General features: G+C 50.3%; 1 protein-coding gene and 2 long non-coding RNA genes across 4 annotated transcripts in view; 1 reads left to right on the top strand and 2 right to left on the bottom strand.

The window, feature by feature from the left end:
* The window catches only part of SPRING1 (SREBF pathway regulator in golgi 1), a 179026-nt gene that overhangs the window by 70626 nt on the left and 81422 nt on the right, over nt 1-26978 (bottom strand). The gene's annotated exons all lie outside the window — the stretch shown is intronic.
* Nucleotides 852-7075, top strand: LOC109493219. Its single transcript, XR_002147327.2, has 2 exons — nt 852-972; nt 6483-7075. It is a non-coding gene; the product is annotated as an uncharacterized LOC109493219 (long non-coding RNA).
* LOC109493220 lies at nt 18050-24987 on the bottom strand. Its single transcript, XR_002147328.2, has 2 exons — nt 20935-24987; nt 18050-19642 (listed from the first exon to the last, which is right to left on the bottom strand). It is a non-coding gene; the product is annotated as an uncharacterized LOC109493220 (long non-coding RNA).

A 26978-nucleotide genomic window follows, 5' to 3' on the forward strand; every position in this document is an offset into this window, starting at 1 on the left:
GTGCTCAGCCAAGTACTTCCTTCAGGAGTCAGCGTCCCCTCATCGGTCTCCTGGTCCCTCTATCCAGAGTGCCTGGCCCAGACTGGATGCTCAAAAGGATCTGTCGAATGAATGGGTGTGAGCATGATACAACTCACAGCCTCAGTGCCTCTGCTAAGTGGGGACTCCATAAATCCATGCAAGGAGCCTTCTGGCGGCCAGAGAATCCTCTTAACTTGATTCAGGAAGTTCTGCCAAAGGAGCAAAACAATACCGCTCCAGGGCATGGGGCTGCGAGGGGAGGGAGGGGTTCCTAGGAGGGGCCGCCTTCCAGGAATCTCTGCTGACCTGAGCCACTGGGCCGGACGTCACTGGGCAAATGGCCCAATGGCCCCTGAGGTATCTGACGGCGCTTAACTTTCCACTCTCCTCCAGAGCAGGTTTGGCTTCATTGGGAACCATCTCACTTCGGCAAATCATGCCCCACCTGCCACGAACAAAGTACACCATTTACGTCATTCGTGTTTCTAAAGTGCTCTGAGTGTCTTGGATAAGAGCCTCCACGCGAGTACGAGGCCAGCAGAAGGGACGAGAATCTCGCTGAGTGGTTTCCAGTCTGTCAAGTGGCCCAGATCCGCGCCAGTTCACACCAGAGGATCCCAAAAGATGAGGGAGGGAGGAAAGCAACCAGCGCATGGGCATACCTAAGCGCTGGGCGCATTCGCATTCATCCCATACTGTTAAATGAGCACCTACTAGGTGCCAGGCCGTGGTCTAGGCACTGGGTGCTCAGAAGCTTTCATTCTAGTGGTGGGGGGGAGGGGTGGGCAAAGAAAGAAATGAGTCACTTGGAATGCACATAAGTGTCACAAAGAAAAGAGAACATGAACGTGGGATAAAGAGGGACTTGAGGCTGGGAAATGGCTTTGTCACCTACTCAATCCCCACAATGACTGGATGTCACTGTCCATGTTATGGAAGAGGAGGCTGCAGGTAAGTGAGCACAGGGAGCTGTGACTGTCACTCAGAAAGTGCAGACTGTCGTGAGGGTACCCAGATTTGCTTTCATCAGGTATGTAAGACGTTCAGACAGGGAGGTGATGGTCATGAAAGAAAAAGGTTCTTATGCTCACGGGTCTCTAGAAACAGGGAGCACAGCCTACCGTGCAGGGTCAATCAGGAGGCACAGGCGGGGGGTGGGGGGGAACATGGGTAAGAACCTTTATTGTGGTTTTTACAGGAAGGGGAGAGGGAGGGTGAGCAGGCTCATTTGAATAATTTCAGTGAGCCCTGGGGCAGAGGGGCTGCCCCCAGTTATGTGCCCTGGGGTGGTTAGGACAGGTGGTGAGTGGCCTGGAGTGTGAGGGCCCCACAATGGAGATGGTGGGAGATCTGAGCTCTGGATTGGTTGGCCCGCGTTTGAAAAGCACACTTCCTGGCAAGCTGTTCACTGTCTCTAGGACCCGCTAACCCTGGGAGGGGCAGTCCCTTTAGAGTAGCCAGGCTCTCAAGACCTCAAAGCATCTGAATGCAGCAAATAAAGGCACAGTTAACACACAGACTCAGCCAGGGACTCATGCTGCCCCCCTGGCCGCCCACTGTCACTGCAGGGACCAAGACCCTGGCGGAGAGGGACTCCCCACCTGGGAGAACACAACAGTTTGGCTTCAGCTACAGACGGAAAGGGCTTCTTTGCTCTTGTGTCACTCAAGACACTATCTTGGCCCGGGCTCATCCATCCTGACAGGCCTGCGCACAGAGGGTAAAATGAGGTACAGAGAGGGACTTAAATCATGCAGCTGATGGGAAGGAAAACGAGCGTGTGTTGGAATAACCAAGAATTGCTCTATTTTCTTATAAATTCTGCCTCATTTCAATTCAGAGCTTGTTGTCAAGGGCAGGGGACAAGGGTGGTGTCCTTGATTAAAACAACAAAAATACTGTTTTCAAAAATGGAGCTGGCTGGTGCCCATGTTGTTTTAATTTGCTGGGACCAGATTGTCCAGCCCTCGTGGAGTTGATCCCAGGCGGGCTCATTGGACTTATTCAGAGAAAAACTCTGTTTTCAGCCACAAACTGTACCCCTCACCCTGGCCAAATATGTTGCAATCCTCATTAAAGGTCCCAGCAGCTGTTGTCCAGGAATCCTAAGCCCACCTTCTGGATCCCATCTCCAAATGGTACTCACATGCCCTCCACATGCCACTGGCCCCAGAAGAAGACTATAGGACTGGTCTAGGCTTAGCTTCCGACTAAAACAAGACAAGGTACATGCATATGGTAGGTGCTCCATAATTGAATGAATGAGTGAACAACTGGACGGATGGATGGATGGATGGATGGATGGATGGATGGGTGGGTCAATGCATGGGTGGATGGGTGAATGGGTGGACTGATTGGTGGATGGGTGGGTGGATGATGGATGGGTGGATGGATGTGTACATCTTCTCTAGACATTTATCCATCGACGTCTCTCTGGGCTTTGGACTTGGCTCAAGTCCTATTGGACTGTTAATTCTCTCTCTTTTCCAATGACATTTCCATCCCCGTTATTAACTAGAACAGCTCTCTCTCTTTTTTTTTTTAAGGGGCCACCTCCTTCCTCAAAAAACTTAAAAATACAACTACCATACGATAAAGCAATCCCACTTCTGGGTGTATCTCCAAAGGAAATGAAATTATCATGTCAAAGAGATACCTGATCTTCCATGATCACTGAAGCATTATTCACAATAGCCAAGACCTGGAAAGAACTTCAAGTGTCCAGCTGACAGATGAATGGACAAAGAAGATGTGGTATATACACACAATGGAATGTTATTCAGCCATAAAAAAAGAAGGAAATCCTGCCATTTGCAACAACAAAAAACCTGGAGGACATTATGCTAAGTGACATAAGCCAGACACAGAAAGGCTTCACTGCAGAGTATCACTTGTATGTAGAATTTTAAAAAGTCAGCCTTGCAGAAGCCAAGGGTAGCATGGAGGTTTCCAGTAGCGGGGAGGGCAGGAGAAATGGGGATGTGTTGGTGGAAGAATTCAAACTTTCAGTGAGAAGATGAGTAAGTTCTGGGGAGCTCACGCACAGCATGGTGACCATAGCTAACAATCCCACATTGTACACTTGATATTCACTAAGAGGGTACATCTTGAGTCTTCTTACCACACACACACACACACACACACACACGTAACTATGACAAGTAAAAATGAGAGGTCCACCTCTGTCTCTTTCATTTTATTCTTTTTCTCTTACTTTATGACTCAAAACAAGCCCGGCAGCACGGCTTGCACAGGGAGATCACAAATATAGTCTCTCCTTTGAAAAAGACCACGGTCTTGCTCCTCCTCCCACCCAGCGGAAACTGGAGCACAGCTCGAGGAGACCTGCTGTCACAGGATCCTGCTTCTGGGCACAAAAGCCGGGAAATTTCAGAGCCAATCTGGGCCAGGGGAGGCCGGGGCTCGGGAGTGGGGCTGAAATGATTCTTCCAGACTGCAGAGAAGAGACCGGCCTGCCTGCCGGCCAGCCTGCCCAGCAGCAAACAGGAAATCCCAGAATTTATAGATGACCCCGTTACAAGGCAAATGTTTTGGAACAAATTGTTCTTCTTTTAAATCCTTGTTTTCCACTAGTTTTTCTTTCTGGATTCCCCCCCTCCTTTCCACCTTCCCGCTGCCCTTGTTAAACCGGGGCCACAGCGCCACCTGCTGCCCATCGTGGGCAGCAGGACTCAGCTGGGGCCAGTCCTGGGTCCTCTCCCCACTTCCCCAGACTTACAGTGGGTGGGAGAGTGGCTTTCTGGCTCCTGTCCGGAGAGTCTGTGCCTAAGATCACGTACCAAGCCGCAAGAGAACTGCTCCTGTGGTTTTCGTGTGACCTGAGGACTCACGGCAAACTCTCTCCCTACCGCCCGTCCTCTGGGACAGCCATGGCTGACTGGGGGGAAAAAGCGAGTCGTTGACATAGCCATCCAAGGCTGGGTCTCCACTCCCCATAAACCAGCTGCGCCAGCTTTGGCCAACCCTGTCAACGCAATAAGCCTCGATTTCTTCTGGCCCCAACTACGGCTCCTTTGCCAGGTGGCGTGGAAAACATATGTGACGTGCCCGTCCCATAGAAGATGCTTCGGCAGCATGGTCTTCTTTCTCTCCAATTTGGAATGTGGCTCATTGGGCGGGAGCAGCTTGGCCAATCTCAGAGGCAAAGCGCAGGCCTCAGAAAAATGGTCCGTTTCTCTTCTTACAAGAGTGAGGCCCCACCAGGGCAGACCACACACCAGCCCACAGGACAAGCCTCAGCAAAGGCCCCACCTAGGAGCTGAGCGACCCTGAGAGCACTGCTTTCCCTCTTCTGTCTCGGCTACTCACCTGTGCCTGGGGATAGTAATAGTAACCAGACCCTACGGGGCTGCCATGAGCCCTAAAGCGAGGGCACATACGGAATGGAGTAGAGGGACTTGCAGGTTGTAATCTGGCTATAATCATTTTGAGATGAACACACTGCCTGACACATAATAAGCATTCAATAAAAACCTGAGTGGATGAATGAATGAATGAATGAATGAATGAATGAGTGAAAACATCAGAAAACATAGGTCAGGAGACTTTGATTAGTTACCGTGCAGCCACCGATGTGCCATGAGACGTTAGCCACTACTGTGCCTGCCCCTCCTTGTCTGGAAACCTTTATCGTGTATAGGGCCCTCTGCCTGGGACCTCGGTTTTTCTACCTGTCGGACAGGCATGGCACCTGTCTTACCTATTGATCAGAGATACACAGGGGGTCTACCAAGTAATGTATGTGCAACTGCTTGAAGAGCTTAGAGGCTAAAGGAAGGAAGGAGCCCTTATTTTCAACTGAGGTGGTTTCCTATATGGGATGGCTTTGGCCTTTCCCTCCAAGGGTTCCAGGGGCTCTCTGGGACAAAGTGGGGTCCCTCCTGGCACAAAGTGGTAGCCTTATCCCAAGCCCCAACCCACTGGGGGAGTCAGATGAGTTTTATAATGCAAAGGGCAGGCTAATTAACTCTTTCGCTGCTGACACAAGTTGAATAGCCTCCAATACCCTTCTAGGAGAGCTCCTTCTCTAACCCAGGGAGAGAGAATAGTACTCATTGGGTCTCCAGGATGGCAAAGTTGATGTAACACCTGGCAGGAGAGTGGTGGATCAGGTGACATCAGAAAGCAAGGCTAGGGCCACCCTGAACACCGTAAGGAGACCTCATCCAGTGGGCCTTGGGGAGCCATGGAAGGTTCCTAAGCAAGGGAGGAGCATGTCCAAAGAGAGAATTCGGGCAACCACGTAAGGGACAAATCCCAGCAAGGACTACACAGTTCCCCCCATGCCACACGGCCTAGAGTTGAGTGACCAACCACGCTGGTGTGCCCCGAGACAGTGGGAGTTCGTGGAACATAAGATCTTCATTTCGATGTCTGAGAAAGTCCCAGCACGAGTTGGTCGTCCTAATTCAGAGTACACAGCACCTTCTGGAGCTGTGTAGTACAGTCTGACTCCTGCCCTGAACCTCTTCACCCGCTCTCAAAAATAACCTCTCTCCTGCCCCGTTCCCTCTCAGCTCTATTCTGCTGAGCAATGAATTTAGCAAGTTAACACATCGGCGTGCTTACCCCTTCTAGGCAATACCTGCGCATTTAAACAAAGCCCTCCTGGAGACAATATTTTAATCCAATGGAGTGACTAATAGTAAAAATTTTTAGCCCGAGAGAGATGGGGACTATTTTAGGGGGTAAGTGGGGAGCCGCCACATCACCCGCGTCACATGCTCTCAGCAGCTCTGTTTTGCCTTGCACGGAGCCGGTTCTGTCTTCCTGGCTCTCGGCTCCCCAGCCTGCCCTGCCAAGCAAGCCTGCAGGAGCCTGGGCTGCTTAAATATTCTGCAAATAATGCTGACTACAGAAGTTTATAGATAGACTCACAGAGTCACAGCAATGGAATCACAGGATGTCAGAGCAGAAACAGATGCTAGACATCATAGTGTCCAGGGTCAGAAAATACACTGCACTCATGCTGCCATTTCCCCCTGCCATGCCCACGGCAGACATCACTAATCAATCATGACACTGTCTAGCTAAGCTTGTTTGTAGCCCAAGAATCCTTCGAGGCATTTCCAGGAAGCGACTACCAATTATCTTGGATCTACTAATAATAGTAAGGTTTACTGAATACACTTACTGTATTCCTTTCTCCACACCCTTTTTCATTATTACCATTTTAATCCCCGACTGTGTGCCAGGCCCTTTATATTAGGGTTTCTCAACCTTGGCACCATTGACATTTGGGCCAGACAATTCTTGATTGTGGAGGGCTGTCCTGTGTACCAGAGGACGACGCCAGTGGCAGCCCCCACCCCTGTGTGACTTACAGATGTGGCCATCTGTCCCCTGAGGGTAGGGATGGGGGCCAGGGCATTTGTTTACATATTTTTTCTAATCTCTGTCACACGCCACTAAAAAACAGACGCCGGATTTGTCTTTCACAGAGGAAGAGACGGTGGCTAAGAAAGACCCCAGGACGAGCCGGTGACAGAAGCAGGATGCGGGCCCCCAATTCCCCCTCTGCGCCCCGCTCTTCTTCTTCCGGCCAGGAAATTCCGCCGGGTTCATCGTCTTTGGCCGCGAAGTCCCCAGGGGGAGCAACGAAAACTTGTGAGGCTGAGAAAAACCAGAGGCCAAGCGGATGGTCCCTGCAGTTGACCAGGGTGCTAGAGGTGGACGGGCCTGGCATGACGCGGTGAACGTTCCAGGCCCTCTCTCATCCCGCAAATGGCTCTGGGTGTGGAGACAGCCCAGGGAAGAGGCTGTGCACGAAGCCTGTTAGAGCCGTGGTGGCAACACTGCTAATAAGACCCCCCTCTTCTCGCCGACATTGACAGGCCGTTCCCCCCTCCATGGGAACCGCACGAGGACTGGCCTCGCCCCCAGAGATCTGGGATTGAGAACCTGACAGTTTGGACACACAGCCCGTGGGCAATGTTTCCTTTCTCCGGGGCTTGTGTCTGTGCCAAGAATTCCTAACAAAGGGGGAAAAAATTAATTAATTTTAAAAACCCATAAAAAATGCCCATGAAACTGACTGGTAAGAAACTGTCCATTCTTCTCCTTGGTAGCGATCAAAACGTCGTGAGTTTCTACACACATATTTTACAGACGTTCCATAAATCTCCTCGTGGCACTGCTTCCCCATAAGCAGGGTCCCCTGGGAAGTCATTGCGTTTCCTCACTACAAGTATTCAAGAGAAAATTGGATGTAACACTTAGAGAAGGCTGCGGCCGGGGAGGGGGAGGCGGGCAGGAGGGAGGGCGCCCGAGGAGAAGCCAGGCTTAAAGTTCAGTGCCAAGGACAGGGAGATCCCTTGTCTTGGAAATTCCTGAAATTTCCAAACCGTCTTTTGCTTCTAGTGCACAAATAGTCTCTTTGTGCTACTTTTCCCTTTATTTCTTTCTGACCACAAAAGTAAAAAAAAAAAAAAAAAAAAAAAAAAAAAAAATTTTTTTTTTTTTTGTACAAAATCTGTACGGGTAGAGGAAACGAGAGAGAAAGAAAGAAAACAGGGCAGGAAAAAAAAAAAAAAAAAGCCCCACCTCAAGTCCCAATCCCAAGGTTTCTTGTTTTGTTTTGTTTTGAAGATTTTCCTGGGCAGTTTGAGGGCACCATTTCAGCAATGGGGGGGCCCAACTTTTGTGTGCACGACAGTCATCCAGGGAGCTCGTTAAAACTGCAGAATCTCCAGAGTCTGCACCCCTGAGAGTGGGCGTCTGTAGGCTGGGGGGGAGGGGGCGGAATTGGTCCCACGGATCTGTGTTTTTAATAAAGCCCCTGGGGGACTCTGATGTGGGCGGTCATTGGACCACACTTTGAGAAATAATGAGTTTCAGGTTTTTCAAGACCCTCGGCAAATCAAGAGATGTGAAAATCCAGATTTAAAGCAAAAATTGGGGGGTAATGATTTGTTTTCTGGAAGGGCTCGGCTTAAATAGGCATTTCCCTTAGTGCTGTTAACATATGATTCCGTTCACACTCGGTGATTCAGCGACGCAGCCACGACTTCATCTGTAGCACTCTGGGCCAATACGGCATACCGCCACCTTTTTACAGAGCAGCGCTGACACCCATCTGCTCAAATAAATTAACGTTTCCATCTCAAATAACTCATTTGGCTGGATCATCAAGGTTACACGCCAACTCAAAGAGAGAGGGGAGGCGGGCGGTACTGGGGATGGGGAGGGGGAGGAGAGGCGTTTTGCAACGTATAAGTCGCAAGTGACACCGCTGCATTTTTGTCGCCAAAAAGAAGGGGTGGGTGGATGAGCACAGCCTAGTGCAAATCACATGCCCCCTGTTCCTGTCTCCTTCCCTCATTCCTACTGACGCTTTGGGGTAGGTCACAGGCAGAGCCGTATGAGCTGATGGGTGTGGCGATCTGGGGCAATATTCCCCGTGCAAAGACACGGTGTAGAATTTGTATGAGCGTGCGCGTGTGCACGTATGTGTATGTGTGTATATGCGTCGGGGGTGGGGACAGTAGTGACAAGTGCACACGAAAGTCAAAAAGTTCAGTGACAGGTACAGAGTATGTAGTGGAAAGGGCAGGTGGTTTCTTTTCTTTTTCTTTCTTTTTTTTTAACTTTTCATTTTGAAATAATTTTAGATTACAGAAAAGGTGCAAAAATAGTACAGAGATTTCCTGTACAGTCCTCATCCAGCTTTCTCTGGTGCCAACATCTTACATAACTATTGTACAATGATCGAAACCAGGAAACGAACATTGGTACGTGACCAGCAGCTAAGACGCAGGTCCTAGTCCCATTTCACTAGTTTTTTCCACTAATGTCTGTTTTCTGGAGAACGAGGACGTCCATGCCAGAGAGGTGTGGGTATGAATCCCAGCTCTGCCACCGAAACCGGGCCGTAGTTTCTTCTCGGTCAAAAGGGTGCTGACCATGTCAACCTAAGTAGGGTCTTTGTGGCGATTACCTGGCACACAAGTGGCACTGCCTTCGGCTTGTGTCTTCCCATCCTCCCTCCGAGGAGCCCGCTCCTTCCTCAAGGATGAACGGGCATTTGCATACATTCCTGTGGGGCCATCTTGACTTATTCTCGGTGAGGATCAAGTGGTGAGATGAATTAGGAAACTCTTACCACAACCTGTGTAAGCTGAATCTGCACAGTGGCAGCCGAGAGGGAAGGGGAGGAAAGGTTCGATAAACATTTCAAATGCGGACTAAAAAGGAGCCCGATGGATGTGGGGAGTGGAAGTAGGAGGAGCCAGCAGGGAGCGGATTATATTTTTGAATGACTGGTAATCCCTTCGACTGAGAGGAGCCAGAGGGAACCAGCTCAACGGAGGAGAGAGGCCAGAAGCCGTGATAACCCTTCTGGGTGCTTGCTCAGTGTCTGCTGCTTGCCTGCCCAGGCACTGTGCTTACTGCTGTCCCCGCACGATGCCACTGGATTCTCCTAATAACCCAAGAGAACGGTGACACAGAGAAGTTAAGTCACTTGCCCACGTGCTTTTTTTTTTTTTTTTATTGGAAGTACTGAAGTCCAAGGTTCCTGCAGGCAGGACCGGCTACGTGATGTGCAGGGCTCCCTGCAAAGTGGAGATGAGACCCCTTTGGTCAAAATTTGTTAAGAATTTCACGACCGAGACAGACGCACCTCGAAGCAAGCAGGGGGGGGCCTCTTTTTTTTTTTTTTTTCAACGTTTATTTATTTTTGGGACAGAGAGAGACAGAGCATGAACGGGGGAGGGGCAGAGAGAGAGGGAGACACAGAATCGGAAACAGGCTCCAGGCTCCGAGCCATCAGCCCAGAGCCTGACGCGGGGCTCGAACTCACGGACCGCGAGATCGTGACCTGGCTGAAGTCGGACGCTTAACCGACTGCGCCACCCAGGCGCCCCTAGCAGGGGGGGCCTCTTAAGGGTCTTGGGCCCTGAAGCTGGCCCTGCTGCAGCCAGCTTGAAGGTACATGAAGGCACCTGCATGAAGGTACAAAGACAGATTCTGAGAAGACCGGAGAAGACCAGTAAGGAAGAGGGTCGGGGACAGGCCTGCACGGAGGGGCCACACTCCCTGCAAGCAGCAGAAGAAACTCATGTTGGGTAGTTAGCAGGCAGAAGAAGGAGGAGAAGACGCGGTCAGAGCCACGGAGTGGGCAAAAGTCACAGGAAAGAGGGTCACGAACGGGAGGATGAAGGCACCACTCTGTTTGCAGATTAGGACACTGCCGTTGGCCTTGGAGCCCAGGGATTCAGGAGCAGAGGAGGCAAAAACCGGACGGAGCTCTACAGCGGACTGAATGGAGGTGAGGGAACAGCAGAGCAGCCCCTGGCCCTCTTATCTCGAGAAGTTCTTCCATTGCCAAGATCAGAGGGCAAGTTTGTGTCAGTTTGGAAGTGATGTTTTTAAAAAAGTCAAACCGCGTAAAGACTACTTCTCATTTGAGTCCCAAGGGCACTAAGAAATGCCTTCCTCCTTCTGCCTTTTCTCCACCCACTTAGTCTCACAAATGGTTGGCTGAGTCTATCCTTAAATTGTGGCCGGGGACTGGAGCTGAAAACGCCTTTGAGGATTCTTGCACGGCAACCACGAAAATCTCTTTTTGGAGACTCAAATGCTGCCGAAGCTTCAGAGTGGTCAAGGGGGGCTTGGATCCCGGAACGGTCTACGTTCCTTTGTTGGGACAACTGCAACCAGGGGGGACAGATCACCGTGGGCTGCTTATTTATAGATATTGGCCGGGCTGTTGGTCTCCTTCTGAATAAAGGCACTAAAAGGAAAAGAGGCAGCTCACAGCTCTTACAGACCCAGCTTCACAAAAATAAACTTGCCCTTGATTTTGCAGACTTCTGTTTTCGGTGCGATGCTCTGGAAGGCGTTTACTCCCCTTTATGCTAAGCCATAGCGTCTCCGAGACCCCAGTCTACTAGGAGGCCCCCAAACGGCCTTATACTCAAGTAAGCCACCTACACTGGGACTGAACATCTAGACTCTTCATGACTGGTTAATTCCTGAGTGTAATAATCTGTGTTGTCAGGAATTTTTATGTTTCTAAAGTCTTAGGAATAGTCCATGCCACAGCCAAAGTTTAATTAAAAAAAAAAAAAAACTTCAGGGGCGCCTGGGGGGGCTCAGTCAGTCAAGCATCCAACTTCCGCTCGGGTCGTGATCTCACAGATTGTGGGTTCGAGCCCCGTGTCGGGCTCCATGCTAACAGGGCAGAGCCTGCTCAACACTGTCTCTCTCTCACCCTCTCTCTCTCTGTCCCTCCCCCACTCTCTCTTAAAAAAAAACACACTTCATCTTTTTTTAGAGCAGTTTTAGATTCACAGCAAAACTGAGTGGAAAGTCTGGCTCCCCACCCCCGTCAACATCAACCCCCCCCCAACCCCCTGAATAGGATGCTTGTTACAATCGATGAAGCTACACTGACACTTCATTGCCACCCAAAGCCCATAGTTGACATAGTTGTTCTTGGTGTTGTACATTCTCCATAGAATGTTCTATGGGTTTGGACAAATGTATAATGATGCGTATCTACCATCAGCCACCATATCACACAGACTGGTTTCACGGCCCTAAAGATTCCCTGTGCTCCCTGTTCCTCTCCCCGCCCCCCAACCCATCTGCTTGGCCACCACTGATCGTTTTACTATCCCCATAGTTTTGCCTTTCCCAGAATGTCCTGTAGTCAGAGGTATATACTACGAGGGCTTTTCTGAGAAAAGTTTAACGTTCAGTCAACTTTTCTATCTCAAAATAAACAAATAAATAAAAGCGCGCTTAATCTGGAAAAATCCAGCTGTGCAGAAGTATATCCCACCTCTGGTGTGAACCAGTCCAGGTAGCTAGGCTCTGCTGCGGTAACAAACACGCCCTGGAGTCGCAGCCATAAAAAGTCCATCTCTCACTTGCACACGGTCTAACGCAAGACTGTGGTGACCACCCCCCCGCCACCCCTAGAGTCACTGCAGCAAGGGAAGGCAGGGGAGAAGACTCCCACCTTTAAATAACCTCTGCCCACAAGGGGCACATAGAGATGCTCGCTCCAGGGGCCAGACCGGTCCTTGGCCCCAAAGTAACCACATGGAGGTGAGGAGACAGAAGTGGGCGTGGCTGCCTTTGCCACAAACTGAAGGTCACCTCCGCGCCCCGATCTCACTCTGTACTCTGTACTGCACTCCTGTGAACTGCTCGGTCAGTATCCTTCCAGACGGTGCTCTTGATGTGTGCATATTTATGTACCTGCTCAGAACTTACTCTGCTGTATGCTCATGTGTAATACAGAAAAGTTCCTTTGCAAAAAGGGGACCATGCTTTGCATGCTTTCTTGCAATACCCTTTTGCATTTAACAGTATGCCTTGCACATCCATTCCAGTAGGGATGAGCTAAAATGTCATTTAATAATAAAATGGTGCCATTAAACTGAGTGCTCTCTGGTGCCCTCCGCCCTGGCTGTGAGCTCCTGGGCCACAGGAACAGCACCTCATTGCTGCACCATTCACTGGGACTTTGCAGGTTCCTGGGCATGATGCTAAGCGATTTACCCCACTCCCAACAACGCCATGAGGTTAATACCATTATTATCTTTCTCCAGTATTCTGACGATGTCCCTGTAGCTCAGGGAGGTGAAGAAATATACTACCCAAGGTCCATATACTGGTAAATATACTATCCAGATGGATCCAGGCCATCTATGGGATCCCTTGGACTTGGTATATCATAGGTGCTATGTAATATTTACTAGATAAATGGCTAAGAAGCGCTCGTCGAGTGGAACCCCCAAATTTACACAGAAATGGCTGTACGCAGTTATAATACTTCCTGTCAGTGCCAGCCATCAGACTCTTAAATAGAACTTATCCTGTATTCATCTTCTGATGATATTGGAAGTTCCTAAAAACCCAAACCATGTGCTTCCTGCTGAGCCCCCCTGACTCCAACCAACACACAAACACCGGCAGAGCGTTAGATGTGTCGTAGACATATGACACGCAGTTCTCCAACTCCAGCTTCCTGCATCCCGTCTACACATGCCCCCTCACCCCTGGCCCCTTGTTCCCCTTTGTTCTCCACCCAGCGGCCAGAGGGAGCCTTCAGAAGGGTCAACGAGAGATCTCACGGTCCACTGGGAACTCCTGGCTCCATTCACACTTACGCAGAAATCTTCAGTCACCTGAGCGTATGTCCTGAGTGCGTGTGCCTGCCTCACCTCTGCACCTGTCCCCTCTGCCCACAGACGTCCTTCGCCATCCCGGCTCTCTGCTCAGACGTCCCTCTCTAGAGGTCTTCCCCGACCCCACCTCGAAGAGCACACCTGCCCTCTCTGGGTCAGGGGTCCTCAGCCTCGGCAGTAGTGACATTTGGGGCGGGACGACTGTGGTGGGGGGCTGTCCTGGGCGCTGTTGGATGTGGAACAGCATCCCACCCCCAAATCACAGCGGCACAGACCCCACCCACCCAACCGCGACAACGAAAAATGTCTCCAGACATTGCCAGTGCTCCCTGGGGGGCAAACCCACCCCCACAGAGAACTCCTGCTCTAAGGGGTTAGCATGTACACAGCGAGTCTCCTACAAGGGTTGAAAGGATGACTCTATTCCAAAAGGCTACAATAGCCTCTAAAGATGCATTTCTCTGAGCCCTTCTGGAAGCGGCCCAGACCACGGAGCAGGGCAGCTGTAGGAGGCCCCAGGCTTCTGCTAAAACAGAATTAGACCTTCTGAGCAAAGGTCTTCTGTGAAACAGACCTGCTGGGATGTGCAGGGGGGAAAGCTCAGGTTTTCTCTTGGCCTCCTTGCCACAGAAGGGGAAACGGATGCCGGAAATGACGGTCATTTTTCGTTGTGGCATCTGAGAATTCCTGCCTGGAGTTTTCCCTCAGAAACCAGGTAGAGGCTGCTGAGAGGAGCAGCTGGCGGAGAGGTGGGAAACCCCTTGCTAGCATAAAACTCCCTTGGGGTCTGCTCCAGAGTAAGGTGGGGCTGAAGTGAGGCTATCTCTGTATATGCAACTATCACAAGACTGTGGTTAAGAAAACAAGGTGGGAAGGAGCTTACAAATGGGACCTACATGCTATACATGGTGACAGTTGAGCCCAAAGCAACAAAAGGCATTCATCTGGGATGCCCTCCCCCTGGGATTTCTGGCTTTGACCAGACAATCTAAAGCCATGCTTCAGACCTTGTCATTCTTCCACGGCTATGACCCTGAGGCAGGACATGCCATAAACCAACCAGGAAGCTCCCACACGCGCTCTTAGTTGGGGGCCGGCTGCTCTAAGATGCACATTCAGCCCCCCAACAGGGTAGCGGAGTAACTATTTTACTTTTGGGGGTGATTTTCAGATTCATTCTTCATTCAAACATTCTTCCAATGCCAACTCGATCTTTCCCGTGTTCCTGGTGCTGTATGATTTAGTGGTTAAGTGTGTCATTGGCTCTGAAAACAGCTCACTTAAATGAGCTGTCACTCACATGCTGTGTGACCTTGGGAAAGTTACTCAACTTCTCTGAGCCTAAGTTTACTCATACGTAAAACGGGGACAAAAACACCTATTCCTCTCAGGCAACAACAGATGTTGGCGAGGATGCGGAGAAAGAGGATCTCTTTTGCATTGTTGGTGGGAATGCGAGCTGGTGCAGCCACTCCGGAAAACGGTATGGAGGATCCTCAAAAAACTAAAAATGGAACTACCCTACGACCCAGCAATTGCACTACTAGGTATTTATCCAAGGGATACAGGTGTGCTGTTTCAAAGGGACACATGCACCCCCATGTTTATAGCAGCACTATCAACAGTTGCCAAAGTATGGAAGGAGCCCAAATGTCCATCGATGGATGAATGGATAAAGAAGATGTGGTTTATACACACAATGGAGTATTACTCGGCAATCAAAAAGAATGAAATCTTGCCATTTGCAACTACGTGGATGGAACTGGAGGGTATTATGCTAAGTGAAATTAGAGAAAGACAAAAATCATCTGACTTCACTCATATGAGGACTTTAAGAGACAAAAGAGATGAACATAAGGGAAGGGAAACAAAAATAGTATAAAAACAGGGAGGGGGACAAAACAGAAGAGACTCAAATATGGAGAACAAACTGAGGGTTGCTGGAGGGGGTTGTGGGAGGGGAGATGGGCTAAATGGGTAAGGGGCACTAAGGAAGCTACTCCTGAAATCATTGCTTCACTATATGCTAACTAATTTGGATGCAAATTTTAAAAAATAAAAAATAAAGAAAAAACACTCCTGAGACAGCAATGATTAAATGAGATAATGCAAGTAAAGTGCTTAGCAGAGCAGCATCAAATGGGAAGAAGACATTGGTACGTTATTATTATTATTCTATATTCAGGAAAATTTAGATAGCTCTGTAATGCCGGGACACAGTGCAAAGGGACGGTGGTCAACAGCAAGACCAGTTGGTAGGTAGAACAGCATCATTTCTAACTAAGAGACTATAGAGAGAAGCATAAAGTTTAGGCAGCAAAGAGTACTCGTGATTATTCGGCTCAACGCACTCACTTTACGAGTAAGGAAGTAGAGTTCAAGTACGAGGATGTGGGGTGAAGTGACTTGTCCAAGGTCACAGAGAAAGTTAAGGGCAGGCCTGGGCCAGAGCTCAGGCTTCCTGCCACCCAGAAGCTACTTTTCCATTGCCTTATCTATCACTGATGAGTGGACGGAAGGGAAGTACCTCCTCCCTCAATGTAAACCAAGTCCGTGGTCACAGGCAGATGTTCCAAAAACGCTGCTGGTGGAAAATTCAAGTTGATGTATAGTATTTTTAAGGAATGTTTCCATAGAGATGCACACATAACTGGGAACAATCATCTCTTCTGTAGACAGAAAAGAACCGTTCATCCAAACGGGACGCGTAGGGGGCGAGGAGGTGGCAGGCCTGTTCTCCTGGGGTGGTGGCCAGAGAGGCCAGGCCGCGATACAGGAGATCTGGGTTTGAAAGCCAGCATTTCCGGAAGCGGGGCATTTCTGGAGTCTTTGCCAGTCCTGTACATCGATGACACGGAACCTGCGTGTCTTCATTGAATAGACACGGGCTGGTACCTTCTGGAGGCTGGGCTCTGGTTAAGGTGCGGACCCCACAACGCCAGCCCCGCTCTTGAAAAGCATTTCCACCTGTAGGCGTTTCCTCTTGCTGCTGTCACAAATGACCACAAACCTAGCGGCCCCAGACAACGTAAAGTTATTATCCTACCGTTCTGGAGGCCACCGAAGTCTAAAATCAAGAAGTCGACGGGTCCGGTTCCCTCTGGAGACTTCAAGGGGAACACTGGTTTCTTTGACTTCTTTCACTTCTAGGGCCTGCTCCCATTTCTTGGCCTGTGGTTCCTTCCTAGAATCGCTACGATCTCTTGTTTCCATCGTCACATCTCCGGCTACTGATGAAAACCCAGGCGTAGGCGCCTAGCTGAGGCACCACTGGAGCATTATTTAATTTCTCTGAGCCTGCTTCCTCACCAGAAAGACAGGGGTGATGGGAATGCGTCAAATGAAGTATGTGTAAATTCTGAGCAGGCCCCTGGCCCATGAGGACCAAGAAAGGCTGCAGCCTTCGCAGAGCCCGGGGGACACAGATGGAGAGGTGTGATGTCTGCCTGGGGTGTCAGGAAAGACTTCTCACATCTTCTCAGAAGATGTGACCCCTGAGCCGCCCCCCCCCCCCAATCAGATGACTCTGAAGGAATCTGACCAATGGACAGGAGGAAAAGGGGTGTTCTGGACAGAGGGTGTCAGAAAGCATCTGGGGGCATTTGCAGAATTCGGGAGGGGTGAGTGCCAGGAGGCAGGACAGAAGGCAAAGGGCTCGGTCAGGTCTTTGGAATCAGACGAGCTTGGGTTCAACTCCTGTGGGCAACACTTTAGAGATTCGTGACCTGGGGCACCTTTTTTGTCCCCTCCCCGCCCCCCCCCCTTCATAACAGGTGGATGGTAACAGTAACAGCACCTACCTCCTGGGGTTATAGCAATTAAAGACCATTATGATCTGGGAGAGGCTGGAGAGGCCCCTTAGAAAGAGCCTGGAAGACCTGGCTTAGGGGTTTGGATTCTGCAGAATCACCCTCTCTTCCCACCTACCCTGCACGTGTTCTCTCTCTTTCCCTCAGCCAAAAGGAAGTCTGAACCCTGACCTTCCTAATCTGATGCTGTTGTCACCATTCTCCCGGACTTCAAAATAATAGATTTTTCACAGGTGGAAAAGATGCTACGAGACCTTTGCTCATCTATAAAATGTGGGTAATGATAGCACCGACCTTATATGGTTTGCTGTGAGGATTCAGAGAGAACGTGCAGAAGGTGTCTGCTATTATACTGTGGGGCGTTAATAGCTTAGGCTCCAGGGTCCGTAGGGTTGAGCCCAAATTCTGGCTGTGTCACTCACTAGCTCTGTGACTGCGGGCAACTGACTGATGTCTCGGTTATAATTCCTCATCTGCAAAAGAAGGATAATGCCAACCACAGAGGTCCTTTGTGGGGGGGGGGGGGGGAGGGATACTAAGAGAACGTCTGGGATGCACTCATTAATTATCATTATATTCTTCCCATTGACAAATGAGGAGAGTTAGGCTCAGAGAGGGCAAGTGCCTTGCCCAAGGTCACAAAGCAAGTTGGTGGCAATCCCTCACACAGGCAGCTTCCTGTAGGATCCGAGATCCAGGCGACTTCCTGGCTGGAGTTCCAGGAACTGGAACCTGAGACAGTGCAAAGTGCTCCCCCTTTGTAGGCTGTTTTCCTGTGTGAAGGGCAAGGTGGCATCCCCCACCTGCAGCCCACAATTCCGCCTTGGTGGCCACCGCATCCCAGGATTGTGCAGCTCTACCTGCTGAGGAATCAGATGGCACCAGCAGACGGTCTCTCCATGCTACTGGAGCCTGCATCGCTCCCATCATTTATTTTGGACAGGACACAAGACGGGATATCAAAGGAATCAGCTGCTGGTCAGAGGAAACAGCAAAGGGGCCAGAACTCCTCCCGGGGGCTTCTAGGAGCAGCGTAAACACTCCGTGCCGAGTCGGAAGTTGGCTCCTCCGTTTTAATCCCACTTTATGAACCAAAATTACATCGATTCAAAGATATGAGTCATGCTGTCTTCTTGGTATGAAGCTTTTAATGAAAATAAAGTTATATATACATTTGTTTTATTGGGGGTAAAGTTAAGATTGGAGAGCCTCGAGCAACAGTTAAGGCCAATGAGAGAGTCGGGACTCCTGGCTCCCCACCTTCCAAGAAGTCAAAGGATGACCTTAAACACATCTACTCGGGGTTTTATTTTTCCATCACGCTCTGCCGAATAATTGAGCTTTTCAGACCCCTCTGGCCCAGATGCCGGTGTGAATAAAGCCTTCTTTTGCTCACGGCACAACACAGGCATCCCGTAATGTCCAGCCAATGAACCCACAAGATTCCAGCCATTATTCAAGCCTATGGACACTACTGCAATGAAGAGATGATGGTCCCCAACATGCTTTAACAGTAAGAGTGCTTAAGGAGGAGTTCCCGGGGACAGTGGCTCGTAAGGGCCATGGATGTCAGAGTTGGCTGGCTTCCATTCTGGGTGCGAGTGACCAGGAGGTCAGGGATGGATTGATACTGACGTTTTCCTTGGCAGGGAGGCACAGTGGAAAGAACAGTGACTCCACCACGGTCAGGAGACCAGGGGTCAGATCCCAGCTGCCCATCCAAGTCTGGCCTCAGTTTCCCTGATGGGCATCTTCAGGAGCCCACCCTCCAAGTTTTTGTTTTGTTTTTAATGGACTTTAGCTTTTAGAGCAGATTCAGAGTCACAGCAATACTGAGCAGAAGGTATGGAGATTTGCCATGTAAGACCCTCTTCTCTCCTACACACAGCCTCTCCCACTATCAACATCCCTCACCAGATGGTACCTTTGTTACAATCGATGAACCCACACTGACACATCATTATCACCCAAAGCCCGTTGTTAACATTCGGGCTCATTCTTGGTGGTTGGTGCACATTCCAAGGGTTTGGGCAAATGCATAACGACGCCATCATGATGGTATCATATGGAATAGTTTCACTGCCCTGAGAGTCCTCTATGCTCTGCCTGTTCATCCCTCCCCGCGACCCAACCCCTGGCCACTGCTGATCTGTTTTTTACTGTCTGCATAGTTTTGCTCTTTCCAGAATGTCCTATAGTTGGAATCCTACAGCACGAAGTCTTTTCAGGTTGGCCTCTTTCACTTAATAATATGCATTTCAACCTTTTCCGTGTCTTTTGTGGCTTGATAGCTCATTTCCTTTTAGCGCTGAATACTATTCCATTGTGTGGATGGACCACACCATGGCTTATTTACCCACTCCCCTACACAAGGGCATCCTGGTTGCTTCCACGCTTTGACAATTATGAATAAGGCTGCTATAAACATCCACGAGCAGGCTTTTGTATGGACACAAGTTTTTAACTCTCCAAGTTTCGAACCGAACCGGCTGTGTCCCTGATGTACAGCGTCCTCCTGATAGTCCGCGGACGCTGGGTGAGGCGAGGGAATTTCCTCTGGTTGGGGAGATCACATGGGCCGCTGGAATCATAGTGGAGAATAGCAGGGAAAGGGCTGAAGTGGAGGTCAGAGGGAAGGAATTGTCTTTCCGCCTATGGGAAAGAGCAACCTTTTGTTCAACCAGTTTTTCATAGCAAAACCCAAAGGTGATCAAGGACCCCCCCCCCCCCTCCAATCAATTACTATTGTTAGGTGCATAACAATAGAACTGCCCGCCACTTCAGCCTGTCTGGGATTCAAAAGTGCTTTTTGAATGCTAATCCATTCATCTTCCCAGTAACCCTGGAAGCATTCCATTAGGCAAAAATCTGTATTATTTTTACCAAGACAAAATATGTAGTGCCATTCTCTTGATGGAAAAAAAATAATCAAGCTATGATCTGAAAAGAATAATGGAGAGAAAATGCTGGAGGTGGTCTGAGCTCACACTGACAGTCTGAGTAACTCCCACACCTAAGTGCGGCACCCAGACCGCTGCCTTGGTGGGAAGCATTGCTTTTGAAGGGTCACAGCCCTGGAAACACCTTCTGACAGCCTGAGTACCACGGGGCCCTGGGAAGCTCTTAGGTTCAGTGAGCTTGAGTCTCCTGAAATAATATTATTCTATTATTCTTGGCTACGCAGCTGGCTTACTTGCTGGGTGACTTTAGGGAATCATGTAACTTCTCTGCTTTCGTTGCTTGTAAATGGGTTCATTGTATTTGCCCATCTCATGGGACGCCCACCTCCTGGCCAGCAATCACCAACTGGTGACCGACTTTGCAAATAGCAAATGAGTGCCCAAGGCTGGGGGGACCTGGGGCAATGCAAGTCTGGGGTAAATGCACAAGCTTCTGAGGCAGGAAGACCTGAGCTCAAATCCCAGCCCTGTCGCTTGATGACCGTGTGACCTTGGGTAAGTCAACCGGCCTCTTTGAGCTTTCATTTCTTGTTCCGTGAACTTGGAAAGCCTGGTCTCTTAAGGTTGCTGTAAGGACTAAATGAAGCATCTGGCATTTAGCAGGTGCTTGACAAAGGCAGCTCTACTGACGGCCCGTCACTTCCCATCAGGTCTTACAGACTTAATGCAATGTTTCCAAAACGTGCAGTTACTTGTACCACTTAAGGGAAACAAGAAGAGAATTTTAGTGCATACACAAACATTTTTCAACGTGTGGAATGAGGAATGAATAGAAGAGACGCATCAAACTTGTGATTTTTATGACTGTGGCTGATGAGGACATGGTGAAGTTCTTAGAAGGTGAGTCAGCTTTAAAATTAAAGTAAATAAGCAATTGTACAGTCGTGCACGGATAGGGTGAAAACAGTTTCAAGGTGCTATAGGAAACCCACAAATGGCTGACAGCAAAGGAACAAGGGCTCCGGACAAGGAGCAGGTTCTGACCTTGGGTTTGCACTCATCGGTCATCTGCCTGCAGCCAGGCTCCGAAGTCTCTCTGAGCCTCGGTTTCCCTGTGTGTGAAATGGGATAGTAATACCTAGGAGGGTAAAAAGGAAACAAGCGAAAACAAAAGCTCCTGGACAAAATGGCAAAAGCACAGCCCAATCAGTATTAGCGGTTTGCTCATTATCCCTAATGTGTGGCTCGACAGAGAAGCAGCTACACCTAGCTGCCGCGTGATAAGACTGTAACAGATGAAGTTGAAAATCAAGGACGGCTTCAGTCCTGGGCCTGCCATCCACCTGCCCGTGGCCTCGGGTGAGCTATTGAAGGTCTCTGGGCTTTTCATGTCTTCGTCTCTAATTCAACTCAGAGGGCTGAAAAGGCCAACACGCCCCATACTCACACCCCACCCCGCAAAAGAAGCAGGCAACGTATGTGACAATACAGTCTACCAAAAATGAAATGCAGATGGCTTTTGCACATATAAACGTATTCTCTATCTCACTCGTGAGAAACATGCGAATTCAAACCACACCGGGTATGATTTTTCTCTATCATCAAATTTGCAAAGATCACGTTGACAGAGCTGTATGGCTAAGGTATGGGGAATGGGTAGGCCCTTATATTGGTGGCGAGGAGGTAAATTGTTACAAGCCCGACGGAGGGCAATTTAAGCTTTGAGGCAGGCTGAATCGTGGGGTCCACATCCTAACCCCTGGCGTGTGTGAACGTTACCTTACATGGCAAACAGGGTGCTGGATTCAATTAAGCTGAGACTCCGGACATGCTAAAATTATTCCAGGTCACCCAGGGGGGTCTGACGTAATCACAAGCGTCCTTACAGGAGGGAGGCGGGAGATCAGACTCGAGAAGACAACGGGCTGACAGGGCAGGGACCGGAGCAACGTCCTTTGAAAATGGACCGAGGGGCTGCAAGCCAAGGAATGCGAGTGGCTACCAGAAGCTGCAAAAAGGCAAGGCAACGGCTTCTTCTAGAGCCTGCAGGATCAACCTGACCTGCCAACGCCTTGATTTTAGCCCAGTGGAATGGATTCTGGATTTCCGACCTCCAGAACAGTGAGAGAGTAAGGCTGCGTTTCCTCAAGTCACTCCGTGGCTAAGCAGCCACAGGAAACAAAGACAGCCTTTGGGTCAGCAACTGCTCCCTCCCAGGACGTCACGCTACAGATACAGAAGCACGATGACTACGCCCGGGTTATTCACCGATACCTGCAGCTCTGCTGTCCTGTCCACGTAGGGGCTCGGGCTGCGATCTCAGGCGGTCTGCAGGGCCTGAGTCACACCGAGGTGTGCGTCTCTCCGGCTACACGGGAACTGGCTGGGTGATGCCTCTGCCGGGCACCTTCCCTCTGCCGACCCCACATCCAGCCTTTAAATTACTGGCGGATCGCCGGGGCTGCAGGAGATTTCCAGCTGATGCCCCCAGGGTCAGGCACGAGGGAAAGTCCCCAATTACGGGACCCTGAGAAGCCCACGGGGGTGAGCCCAAGTGGAGCTCTTCTCTTTCAACAAATACAATACGCACAGTCCTTTGTCTTCGCTGCAGAGACCATCTTTTTCCTGACACGTGAGAAGTACTCCTGCATGATGTATTAAAATCCCTCAAAGAGGGAGTAAGAGGAAGGTAAAATAAATGTATTTCCATGACTTCAAGTACAAATCCCTGTGCAATCCTCAGAGCTGGGCTAGAGCTATTTTAAAACTAATGTTGTGCATGAGACGAACCTACTCGATTGAAAAATCTTCTGTTACAGGGTAGAGATGGGCGAGAAATCAGTGCTGCGGCTCTCGGAGTGCTTGATTGTGGTTATAAACATTACCGGCTGCATCAGCAAAGCTGCGAGAGTCGACCGTAAACCTTTTGCCGGGGGGACTCGGGAGGCAGGGCTGACAAGGCAAGTTCAAAACCGGAGCCCGTTTTACTCCCAGTCTTCCCGGGCTGGTAAAAATACCCAGCGATCTGCCCGAAGCGGGGGGCGAGCAGGGGAAACCTTTCTCCCCTCTGCCTCCCTGTCCCCTGAGAGAAGAGGGGCCAGATAAGGAGGTGGGGATGGTGGGGCAGGAGGTGGATTCAACAAACCCAAGGGGCGGCGGCTCCAGCCAGACCTGGCGCCACGTGCCAGGGACGCAGAGGGGTCTCCCCCATGTTGAAGGAGCTTACATGGGCGGGGAGAGCATAGCATGGGCTTTAGAGCCACAGGGGTCTGAGTTCGGATCCCAGCTCTTCCACTTATACTCATTTGTATGGTCCTTTGTCCAAAACGTGGGACTTTGTAAACCTCAGTTTTCCCATCTGTAAAGTGGAGCTAATAATGCCAACCTGTGGAGGCAAACCAAAAACCAGATTCTTAACTACCAAGAACAGACAGACGGTTACCAGAGGGCAGGGGGGTGGGGGATGGGTGAAATAGGTGATGGGGATTAAGAGGCAGCTTTAGAGCCAGCTTCAGAGATAATGCATGGCAAGCCCCTGGCACAGAGTGGCCCCTTTACCTATGGCAGCTGTTATGATGAGTATAGCAGCCTAACCGAGAAAGACCCTTAAAGGCAATGGGAAGTCAAACGAGGAAAAGCACACATGGTCCCGGGGCTGGATCCGCTGGACAGCGAGTGTCAGAACAATTCTCAGGAAGGAAAGGCTCCTGCTAAGACCTCACCTCACCCAATTTCTCGTCCACAGAAAGCTCTCCCGTGCTTCCAAAGCCAGATAAATGCTAGGTTCCTTCAAGCCAGCCCAGATCTGCCAGGGCTTTGTCCTTGCTTTGTTAGTGTCATTGCAATATTCATCCCTCGGGTGTCTGCACAGTTGAACGGCATCACTCCCTCTGGGACACCCAGACAAGTGGAAAATGGCAGGTGTGTAATAAATGATCAGAGGGTTTGGGTGGATACTGAAGAGCGCCCTGGGTAGAGAAGGCAGGGAGGTACCAGTGGATGAGGCATTTGTATCAGTCAGAGCTCAGTCAGAGAGGCTGGGCCACCGTCCACGCCTGCACACATACATACGCTTATACATGGAAATCTGACCTCACACAACTTGTGGGAGCTGGCCGGCGGTCTTCGTGTCTGATGCGGGGCTTGATGTCCTCGGGGAGGGCATTAGGAAAGCTAAGAAGGATGTTCATCCGATATAAACTGGTTATGATCGCCCACCCCCTCCACCCCCACCTTCAGATGCCAGCCTCAAGTGGGGTCCCCAGGCCACCGGTGCAACTGATCAACTGGCCACAAAACCGAGGGGGTTCCCAAAACACATTTGGGTTCAGTAACTCATTAGAATGACCCATAAAGCTCCGGAGAGTGCTAGGTCAGTGATCACAGTTTGCTGCAAAGGGAAAGACACATAGGGCGAGGCCTGGGAGGGTCCTGACCATGGTGCTTCCATGCTCTCTCCCTGTGGAATCAGGGCATCATCAGCGTGTTCTGCCATCAGTGTAAATCCGGGTACATCGATGTGTTTACCACCTAGGAAGGTCCACCGGGCTTTGGTGCATGCAGAGTTTGAAATGGGATGTGACTGCATAGGCGTGATCAATTGAATCATCAGCCATGCCATTCACTCAATCCCAGCCCCATGCCCTCCCCAGAGGTCAGGCTGGCTCAAAGCCCCAACGTGCTCACCAGGCAGTGGGTCTTTCTAGTTGACCAGCCCCATCCTGGTCAGATGGCCCCACACTGAGCCATCTCACTGCTCAGCATAAACTCAGGTATGACCCAAGCAGCGTGTGAATTAACAAAGACACTCCTCTTACATGGAAATTCCAAGGATATCAATCTCAGTCCCAGAGATGAACACAGAGGTAAAGTGGGGGAGGTCAAGAACACGCTGGAACACCATGAAGACGGACTGAAACCCATGACTGTTGTTGTTACCTCTGGTATTAGGGGTCTGGGTATTCTGAGGAAGCAGGGCCGGGGGTGCCTGGGTGGCTCAGTCATTTGAGCGTCAGGATCTTGATTTTGGCTCAGGTCATGATTCCAGGGTCGTGGGATTGAGCCCCATGTCGGGCTCTGTGCTGAACATGGAACCTGCTTGGTATATCCTCTCTCACTCCCTCAGTCTCCCTCTCCCCTGCTTGCTCTCTCTCTCTCTCTCTCAAATAAAATACATTTAAAAGTGAGACAATATTATATTAAAAAAAAAAAAAAACAAAGGAAGCAGGGCCCTTCATCACAGAGCTGAACACACACACCTGGCCCAGGAGGTGGTGTCTCTGGAAGGGGACCCAGGAGGAGAAGGGGTAGTTGCCACCCCAGCCACTGCCTCCAGCCAACAAGGTGAGTCAGCAGATGAGCAACACTGAGTGTGAGCTGTGAAACGGCTACTTGTCCACCTGAACGCTCCACACCTCCTGGGACCTCTCTGGTGGCCCCTCTCATCAGAGACATACAGAACTCTCAGCCAAGGGGCAGGTGGTAAAGCCACAGTGTACATGTGGGAACAGTGAGAAGCCAACACCAAAGCAAGGCCAACCCCAATGGTAGTGATGGAGGGCACTGATCTCCATGGTGTGAATTAAGGAGTGGTAAGAAAGATGTTTCTAGAACAACTGTGGGGCCCCAATACACTGGGATAACGCTGCCTTGTCCTCTGGTCTTTAATTTTAAAGAATGCAGACACCCCGTGAGGAGAAATCATCAAGACACAAACCGCAGAGACGGGGTGGGGGTGGGGGTGGGGTTCTGGCCCTTTCTCTGCGTCTAACTTGGTTTCCCATCCTTGCCTGACTCCAACTTCCAAGGCAGCAAAGCAGACTTTGATGGCTCACGGTCCACAGAATCGAGTTATTTTTTGGACTGTGTTTCTATATGAGCCAAAGGCAGACCCAGAAGCTCTGCGTCTCCGTCACTGAATCCACCCACCATCCCCATGACGAGCTGGGGACCACTAGTCAGGTGCAGCCCAAGAGGGTCCAGTGCTTCCTGCAGACCCCCTGGGGATGATGGGGACTCTCCTGCCACCTCCAGGCAGCCTCTGCCTCTCAGCCATTTCACAGCCTGTTAGCACTTCTGTCAGAGAGGAGCGGAAACTCAAAATAGAAGCTTAGAGGGAAGGATAGAGGGGTGATGGGAGATGGGGAACTGAAATGACTCCTGCTTATCAGACCTCTTCAGTTATTCACTCCCTGCTTACCCGGGAATAATTAAGATCTATACGGAAAGTCGACCCAGAGGAATTTCTGGATGAACGATAAGCTAGGGAACAGGTAGATGGATCCTACGTAGCCTCAGTTTTGCAGGAATTGTTTAATTTCAAAATTTCAGCCTGTTGCTGGGTAAAATATCTCTCTCTTTTTTTTTTTTTTTTACTTAAAAAAAAAATATGGTCGAACTATCTATAGCCTGGAAGCCAGCAACTCAGCAGTCACCCGATTCCTCTCTCCCGCTCCCCGCCCTCCCGCCCCCATCCAAGCCACTGCAAGTCCTGGCTACAGGTCCTACCTCCAGATCACACCTCAAGCCTACTCGCGGCTCCTTCTGTATTTCCAGGGCACCCGGCTAGTCCAAACTCCGTCAGCGCTTGCCCGCGTGTTTATGATGGCTTCCCAACTGGTTCCACGTATGGTTCCCCCTGCTATCGCGGTCTTGGAACATGACATATTCTTGGCTGCCTTCTTGGAATAAAGAATTTCGATCATTCGAGCCCACCTCCTCCACGTTTTAGGAGTCTGGATGCAAATTCCCAGGCTCTCTGTGGGCCCAGGGCCCGGTCTGTTGGCCACTCCCCCCACACGCTGTGTCTAGAAGGTCTGCTTTCATTGGGGCAGGTGGCGGCAGAGACCCCCGACTGCCCGCGGCCACGAGAGCAGTGGCTCTGGCCCACAGGCTGCCAAGCCAAGATGGGACCTGGGTGCTGGGGCAGTAGCGGCTGTGGGAAGCTGTGCACCAGGCCTCTGTTCAGGAGCAGCTCATCAGGGGTTCAGGCACCAGTCACTTTGCAGGCACTGTTTCGGGGAGCTGTTCTGGCAAGTGACATTCCAAGTCTGGTTCTTTCCAGTAACTTTGCGAGTGACTTCACATCC

This window comes from Felis catus, chromosome D3 (genome assembly GCF_018350175.1).
Source record: "Felis catus isolate Fca126 chromosome D3, F.catus_Fca126_mat1.0, whole genome shotgun sequence".
Taxonomy (NCBI): domain Eukaryota; kingdom Metazoa; phylum Chordata; class Mammalia; order Carnivora; family Felidae; genus Felis; species Felis catus.